Raw genomic sequence first — 8,631 nt, 5'->3', positions numbered from 1 at the left:
GATTAAACAAATGGCATATAAAGATGCTTAGTAATTAAGTTGGTAAAAAAAATCATATTTTATCAAAATGCAACTTTAGTATTTCTATTATTGATGTGAGTGTGGATTTAGTTAGTAACTTATAAATATTTTTACTATTGTTTAAAACACTTGCCTTGTTTTCATGTGATCTGAAAATAATAAAATCCAACTTATAAATTATTTATATTATTTTTTAATTGTGTTTTTTTTCAAACTTTGTGTTGATGCAAAATGAATGAGTACTGAACTTTATTTTTATGTTGACATTGTTTTTATAGTATTTAGACCTTTTATTTCGGCCAACTAAAGAGATGAATCTTTTTTTATAAAGAACTGCCCATTGCTGTTTACATCTTTAGAAACAATTTGGATTCAGAGTAAGTAAAATTAATTTATTTCTCATTTTATTGCTAATTTATCATGTAATTATTTTTTTAACCTTTTCTACTACCATAGTATAATATTCCGATTTTATGATTTTAGGGAAGTGCTTGTTCCAAATGATCATTGTCGTGGCACACACAATACTCTTCTAACTATTCTGCCCGGCAAGTCAATAATTGGTGATGTAAGACTTATTTCTGCATAATTTATTTATTATGCTTGCAAAAATATCAAATTTAGATTAGTACAGAATAACCATGATTGTATGTACTCCATAGGTCCTTATCTTAGTTTGTTCAATGCTCATCAAAGGGTCATTGGGCCAAAAGAAAACAAATATGGCAACCAATGATTTCTGCCACCAACATTTTCTGTAAGTTTATTGGCAGTTCGAAATTTAGTCTTCAATATTAATATATCTTCCCAGATAGGCTAGAAACATAATAAGATTCCTCACTTAGTTCAATATTCATCGTAGAAAATTGTTTTAAGCTCGAAATAGAACTGTTCCAGCACAATGAAATACATCAAGGATAATTTCATGAGAGACCTTGGCGATTTACACAAGGTTCGTTAATTTCAGTGGGCATTCAATTAATTAGTATAATAATATTTCATGACTGTTTTCGATAAAAATTATTTTCTGAATGTTGTTGTAGATTTTTGTGCCAATTTACCTTAATGGTCATTAGTTTCTTATAGTGGTTGATTTGCTTCATGAGACTGTGAGATATCTGGACTCGTTCAAACAGTGTACATTGATGACAGAGCGCAAAAGTGTCATAGACAATGTGTTAAATTACCTTGAGAATTTTTTATCCGACAAGAACTTTCAAGAAACACCTTCCTTTAGAAACCTTCAATTTTGTAAGTATAAATTCAATGAGCCAGCTGTCCTGCAACAATCTGCCAAATCGTAAGTTTAAAAATATAAAATTTCAAAGTATAGATTTAATTTTCTGGCTATTTGTTCTTTTATTATATTTTTCTTTGTTAATGTGTTCCTTGAATTGTGGCGAAGGAATGACGGTATTTGGGTTGCTCAATGGATGCACCTCAATCACTATTGGAGACCCGATAAGACATGGGTAAAAAAAATGTCATTATTAATAAGTTATGTTTATTCCATTATCTAATATCATTGTTAATGTCTGTTAGGTTGTCAATAATTACTCAAGGATACGACTGGCTGTGGATTTAGTAAATGACGAGCATAATTTGAAGTGGGATATGATAAATGAACTTACTGTCATTGACTGGAATAAAAATATACAATAGTCTATCCTGCAAACTTAGGATTTTAGTTGCTTGTTATTAGTAGTTATGAGTTTAATTAGACCATTTTAATTTTCTTTGAAATACAAGCTATCTTTATATTTTGTACATATTTCTTTTGGACTACTTAGATATTTGTGGATGTATTTATTTATAATAATTTATACATTATTTTTTTAGACTATTTAGATATATGTTGATTTTTTTATTCATAATTATTTATACATTATTTCTCATGCCATGCCGTTTTATTTCTGATATTGTGGCTTTGTGATGCCACGTGATTTCTTTACCGTAATTGTTTCATTTTTATTGCTTAGCTGGTTATACTTTAATCCGAATTTGGTTTTAAAAAATGATTGGACGCTTAACTTTACTGTAATAAGGTGAAAAAGTCATGCTTTCTATCGGCTCTTCAAAGCTTAAATATGATTGCTCCAAATGATTAAACAATAACAACATATACACACCTCTTTCGACTATGAGGAAGGAAGACATACCAAAAAGCTATTCAGTTTTCATTGATACTTTACTTCGCGCATCTATCTTGAAGATGAACACACACCTCTTTCTAATACAATGATAATCAAATTATACCAAATTCCTCTTATAATATGGTTCCTCTTCTTACTTTACACAACCTATATTTATCTTCTGTTTAGAGTTCTTATTCCTAAGCAAAGTGAACTATGTTTCAATACTTGGTTCAGTTAATTACGTGCCTCTATTTAGTACTGGATTCCTTTTATTTTCAAGAAAATCTTTGGATTTATGAACCTTACCCTTTCCAAAGAGAAGTCAAACTTAAAACCAAAGGAAAACCAATATATATATATATATGGTGACCACATCATCGCAAAAGCATACCCTGTTTGTGAAAATTTATTCCAATTCCAAGTAGAGTTTGGAAATAAAAAAAAAAGAAACGAATCGATATTAAGAAAGGGCAGCTGTTACTTGTAGACCAAAATCTACTTAATTCCAATACTACCATTTTCGCTGGAAGATTGAGATTAAAAGATTTGTAACTGGGCCAGAAGCCAGTAGTCAGAACTATAACTGTCAAGTCTATTCCAGGGTCCGTATTAGGATTATTGCTTAAATACTCCTCAAAGCTAGTTTGATTCTCCTTTGCCAGTGTCAAGTTTGTAACCTGGTGGGAGCAAAAAGCAATACAATTTTTAGTTGACCTGCCAAAAAGAGATGAACATGATATAGGTAAAGAACCTACCACTCCTTCCATCTGTGCTTAAACTATCCACCACATTGTTGCTTCAATTTTGTCAAAATACTTCTCTCATGATCATCATTGGCTCTCTTGTCAAAAAGAAGTCTTCGAGCAAGCTTCTTCTTGAAAGCAAGCAATTATAATGAAACAATTGCTGAAGAAGAGCCACATCAGACCTAACAGTATAAAATGCAAAAATGGTTCAAAATCCAAGCTACAATGTGATCGAGAAAGAGCTGACCAAAATTCAATAACATCTAATGCAACTTATGTTTTGGACAAAGCATCAAAGATGCTCTCTGCCTTGCTGCTAACATCAACAACAATCCTCTTAGCATCCACCTCAGCTTGTCTTTAAAATACAATAAAATTCAAAAATCAAAATCAGACATTAGCAAAAAATCAAAAATAGGAAAAAATTTAATTAAAAGATTGTTCTTTGGCAAGTTTACAATACAAAGCAAGGTTCTCGCTATAGAACAATTGAGAAAATGAGAAACCTTAAGGTATAGGAAATGAAAGGAAAGAATTTGAATAAAGAAAGAGGGGTAAGTTTTTTAAGTTACTAACTCATTTCTCTTTCTTGAAGTGAATGAAGCCTGATTTGATCCTCTCAAAAGTTTCATCCAATGAAGCAATACTACCAGAGGATGAAGTTCCCAGTGAAGCTGTGAAACTTTGCATTCTTATGTATTTTTGAGATTTAATAATAATAAGAAGACTATATAAGAATCCCTGCCAATGAAGCAAAATAAGGAAGCAACATGTCAATAGATGAACTAAAAATACTTATTTGCATCGAAAGTTCGAAACTTGCTATAGTAAATGGTTGGAGTTAGAGAAAAAAAGAAAGTAAAGTCAATAAAATTCAGTTTCATCTATTGGTTTTTGACAAGACTAAAGCACTAAGATAAGTATATTTATAATTAAAATGGAGTAAGTAAGCATTTTCGTACACATGTCAATATATGAGAAAGAAACATAATTAATAAGAAGAGCAAAAGACTTAATTTCATTTAAACAAATTTATTCACAGTCTCAACTCATACATTCTCTGCCAATATTTGTGATGTTACGCAACTTCATTATATAGCAGTTTAGCAATCAATCTTCAATATGCAAAAAGTAAATACTATTTGATTAAACCTCGATTTTAAACTCCTTCAAGATGCAAATGCAATTAGTGTTTCCAAACAAACAATGCTGTCTTTTATTTCATGATAAGAATAAATGACCATTTGTACCCATAAGAGATGAAAACGCTGATATTTGTACTCATAAAAGCTCGAAACTAATCTTGTACTCATGATAGATGCTATCTGTGTGACAAAAGTGCCCTAACTTGGATCTGAGCTTGGTTCATGGGTTTCCGAACCTACGTGGCACTCCCAACCTCCCCCTCCCCCCAATCTGAGCCAACCATTAACCATCATCATCTTCATCTTTTTCACCATCACCATCACCATAACCTCCATAACCTCCATCACCATCACCTCAGCACCGCCACAGCCACCTCCCTTCACCACAACCTCCGGTAACAACCCACACCGCCGCGCCCCTTTCTCTTCTTCTTCCCCTCTTCTCACCTCCGCTGAGCCCAGAAATCACAGCGCTAGCTCCTCCTCTCCACCAAAGCCCAGAGCGGCAGCGGCCATCTTCTCCATTTCTGGGTCTCCTCTCGTCTACCACCAAACAGCCGCGACACCCAACCTTCTCTTCCAACCCGTCACCACTCCCTGTCCGAACCCTAGCTCCGCCAACCATCACCGTCGTCCTCTACGAGCCACCGCAACCCTCTTCCCTTTCTTTCCTTTGCGTGTTCTCTGTCTTCCTCAGCCACACCAACGAACCGGCCACCTTCTCCTCCCTCTCTCTCACTGGCCGAACTGCCGCGCCGTCGACGAGCCACAGCAACACCGACGATGAGCCCCTTTTCCCCTTTCTTCTTCTTTCTCTGTCATCCCGTCTCACCATCGCGAACCAGCCTAGCACCGTCGCGATTCCAGCCCCGTTTTCCGTTCTCCCATAGAACGACCAGAACAGGGTGCAGCCCCTGTGTCTTCCATCCCCTCTGTTTTTCCTGTGTCTTCCATCCTCTGCGTTTTTCTCTGAGTTCTGTTTCTTTCATTGTATTGCTTTTAGTTTATTTTGCTTAATTTGGTTAGTTAGAAATGCATGTTAGTGGATTTAGGTTTGTTTTGATTCATGTTGGTGTTTGAAAATTTTGCTGTTTTGATTCATGCTGCTGTTTAAAAATTTTGGCTTGTCTGATGCTGCTGGGAGCTTTGGGGGAGGTAGGGTTCGAACAGACGCTGTGGAGAAGGTTGGGTGTTGCAGCTGTTTGGTGGAGAGGAGGAGTGAGAAGAGGGGAAGAAGAAGAGAAAGGGGCGCGGCGGTGTGGGTTGTCGCCGGAGGTTGTGGTGAAGGGAGGTGGCTGTGGCGGTGCTGAGGTGATGGTGATGGAGGTTATGGTGATGGTGATGGTGAAGAAGATGAAGATGATGAATGGTTGGCTTAGATTTTTGGGGGGAGGGGGGAGGTTGGGAGTGCCACGTAGGTTCGGAAACCACGAACCAAGCTCAGATCCAAGTCAGGGCACTTTTGTCACACGGACAGCATCTATCATGGGTACAAGATTAGTTTCGAGTTTTCATGGGTACAAATGCCAGTGTTTTCATTTGTCATGGGTACAAATAGTAATTTATTCTAGTATAAATTTGACTTCTGCAGCACATGACTGCCCTGTTACCTAGATTGCTGGTGACTATCAAATTAGGTAAATTCAATTTTTAGCAAGCAATATAAATAGATATAATAAGAGCCAGCATGTTATATTACCATATAAATATACAATACTGTCATAACTTGTCATCATTAGGGTAACCACTAGTGATAGAAAAATAACTAAAATATACTCACGCACTAATGATATACTTGAAAGAATGATTGGTAATGGAGATTAAGACCAGAAGCAATTTACCAATCCAAAATAGCAGCTGATTAACTTTGAGAATGTGAAGTATGAACAAGAAAAATATTAGAAGTAACCCCAAATTATATAGAATTCCAAATTAAATTGTGAAAGATTGAAATGCAAACTAAACATATTGGAAAGATAATTTCTATGTTAATAATGTCACATGTCATTGTAGAATTAAAAATTTAATTATAAAAATTTTATATTAACCTCAATGTACTACTATTTGAAATACATAATTTAAATAACACTTACACTATACTCTCATAAGTATATACAAGTATATGTTACTGCATCCCGTTGAACTTCGGATATTATTCTTGTTGTACAACCTATTCTCCACAGCACAAACAAATTTGAGAGAAACAAAAAGGACTTCAACGAATCATAATGTGATATCAAATAGTTTAAAATTTACTAATCACTAAGTTTTAACAATGCAATAATTCATCTCTTATTATTCATACCTATAATAGCCACTAATAACTTCCATATGGTGGGATGGGAGTCTCATGGCCATTAATCAATCCACAATCACTAGCCCAAACTCTTGCTGCACAGATGTATTTATTTATGTATTTGGCACTATTGATGTCCCTTGAGAAGCCATAGAGTCTTTGGGAAGCTCCTATGAAAAATAATACATGGAGTCAAAATTGCTATCAAGTATAACTACAATATAGAAGTTACCAGTTTATTTTTATTCAAATAACCACTAATTCAATATTGTATCTTACTGACCTCTTCTGTACTAAAGTTAGCTTGCGTGCCACTACTAGTCTTATCACCCAAATTGTCACCGTCATTCCTCATGGGACATTTCTTCTTTACATGACCAGCACTGTTGCATTTAGTGTACCTCCGTTTACCTTTCTCTTTTTCCCCCTTGGGTGCTCCTTTTGTCTTGACCACTGAAGGGTCACCAACAAAGTTCGGTATAGGAGAATCTCTTGTTTGTCTTTTCAAACTAGATTTTTGTTCTAGTGTTTGAGTCCAACAAAGACTTCATTCATAGTGTCATGGAAAGAAGGACCATCTTGAGCTCCTAAGAATACCATACACGTAGCTACCACTGACAATGTGCCATAGCGCATTAAAAATTCTCTTTCTCTGTCTTGCATAGTGCCTCTAGCAAAACTTTCATCCAGATACTTCTTGGCATCAATCGACCATCTTTTCAAAAGAAGACTATCTGGTAACTTCTGTAAACCTACCCTTTTCATGGCACAAAAAATGTGGCTGCAAGGAATGCCTTCACTACTCCACCGACTACATTCACACTCTATATGCTCAGTATTGAGATCATAAAGTATGTTGTAAGAACCGCGATTAATCGAACAGGTTAAATAAGTGATTAGTTGCCCAAATTTGATTCCCAAAAGTTAGAGTGAGAATTTGAGGTTTTAAACATCATTTTTGGACTTAGTGGGTCTTTCCGAGTCAGAAAATGTGTTTTCTGCGAAAAACCGTAAAAAACCGCGAACCAGCAGTTGAACCGGTTGAACCGATTCAAGTCTGCTCGGTGCTGCTCGAGAGAAAGTTGAAACAGTCAAAATCTTAGAAAAACACTAGAAATGAAAAACCGGGCATTAATTTTAAAGGTTTGGCCCGAAGTTGGGCCAAACGGGCTAAAAACGCTAAGTGGTTGGACCGGGCCCAAATTGGGCCCAAGCCCAACATATATAAGGGTTCATTAATGAACCCAATCACTCATAACACACTCAAACACACCCACACAGTGCTGAAGAGAAGAAGAAGAAGAGAAACCCCAAGAGCACTATTCATCCTCTTCTTCTCTAGCTAATATCTTGAGCTACGGTGCTCCGATTTGCGTGTCGTCAGTGGCTATGCGTTTCTTGTGACGAGCTCTACAAAAACCACCCAAGAAACTGGTAAGAAAAACTCGAATCCCTATTATTTCTTCTCCTCAATATTTCGAGTATCTAGGGCTTGGGATTAAGTGAGTTTTTGTGATTCTTGGTGTTTAGGTTCACTCTAATCCTTGCTTAACTTTGGGTTGTGACATCCAAATCTGTTGAAAAAGGTAAGAGGCTTTGAACTCTTGTAAGCTTTTGATTTATATTGAGCCCTAGGTTGATTTTGTGGTGATTTATATGTATATAGCTTGATTATTGTGAGTTTGGAGCTTGTTGGAGTTATATTGGTGGTTGGATTTTGGTTGAAAGTTCATTTGGTTCATATTGGGAATCGGCCAAAGTATAGTTTCGGTTTTCTCTATGTAGTATATAATATTCATGGACACTTAGGCTAGTGACCCATAGGATAGGATTGGATTTGAATGGTTGATGAATTGTTGGATGTTATTGTATGATGATGTTGATGAAATGATGATTTTTGAGTTGATATTGATGATTGATAATGATGTGATGAGGATGAATGATTTGTGGAGTGGAAGAGTGAATTGTGTTGATAAATATGATATTGATGTTGATTGATTGGTAATGAAGTTGGAAAAATGATAATGAGGTTTGATTATATATAATATATTAATGTTGCAATTGAGGATGAGGTAAAGTGAAGAAATATGTGGCAAGCTTGGTGTAATATGTCATAGGGTGTTGATTTTGATGAGAATTGGAGTTTGGAATGGTTTGGTTTGGTCTTGGTTGTGTTTTATAAAGGAATTGTGGAAATTGTGATTTTGGGTAAAAGTTAGTTTTTGGTGAATTTTTTCTGATCATAACTTTTGGTGAAATTTGTTTAGAATTATAGATCTTTGGAAACC

The 8,631-nt window shown here is 35.5% G+C and overlaps 1 long non-coding RNA gene across 1 annotated transcript; it reads right to left on the bottom strand.

Annotated features, from left to right (window-relative positions):
* Positions 2,485-3,928, bottom strand: LOC110263443. Its single transcript, XR_002349100.1, has 3 exons — positions 3,479-3,928; positions 2,912-3,260; positions 2,485-2,833 (listed from the first exon to the last, which is right to left on the bottom strand). It is a non-coding gene; the product is annotated as an uncharacterized LOC110263443 (long non-coding RNA).

The sequence above is a fragment of the Arachis ipaensis genome, chromosome B06, assembly GCF_000816755.2.
Source record: "Arachis ipaensis cultivar K30076 chromosome B06, Araip1.1, whole genome shotgun sequence".
Taxonomy (NCBI): domain Eukaryota; kingdom Viridiplantae; phylum Streptophyta; class Magnoliopsida; order Fabales; family Fabaceae; genus Arachis; species Arachis ipaensis.
Note: the sequence above shows the minus strand (reverse complement) of the source record. Positions and strands in the feature narration are given on the sequence as shown.